The sequence below is a fragment of the Cebus imitator genome, unplaced genomic scaffold, assembly GCF_001604975.1.
Source record: "Cebus imitator isolate Cc_AM_T3 unplaced genomic scaffold, Cebus_imitator-1.0 Scaffold53, whole genome shotgun sequence".
NCBI classification, from domain to species: Eukaryota; Metazoa; Chordata; class Mammalia; order Primates; family Cebidae; genus Cebus; species Cebus imitator.
This window is the reverse complement of record NW_016107368.1, coordinates 9,187,830-9,188,323: the sequence shown is the minus strand read 5'-3', so window position 1 is coordinate 9,188,323 and position 494 is coordinate 9,187,830.

Genomic DNA, 494 nt, shown 5'->3' with positions numbered 1-494 from the left:
TGACCTCGTGATCCACCCGCCTCGGCCTCCCAAAGTGCTGGGATTACAGGCTTGAGCCACCACGCCCGGCGGAGACTTTTGTTTTTAATAGAGATAGAGTCTCCATATTTTGCCCAGACTGATCTTGAACTCCTGGTCTCAAGGAATCCTCCCACCTTGGCCTCCCAAAGTACTGGGATTTCAGGCATGAGCCTCTCTGCTAGTTAAGGAAATTTTTAAGGCTAGCCATAATACTTTTTTGAGTTTTTTTGCTATCTGATTTTTGAGTAAATATCAATGGGCCAATATTTTAGAATGAGAGCTGTCTAAAATTGTTTTAAAATGAAGAAGTCTTTTAAATGTAAAGTCTTTTGACCATTCACAATTAGGATCTTAGTGTTTTTGATTTGTTTTGTTTTTTAAGACAGAGTTTTGCTCTGTCACCTGGGCTGGAATGCAGTGGCACAATCTCAGTTCACTGCAACCTCTGCTTCCCAGGTTCAAGCAATTCTCAT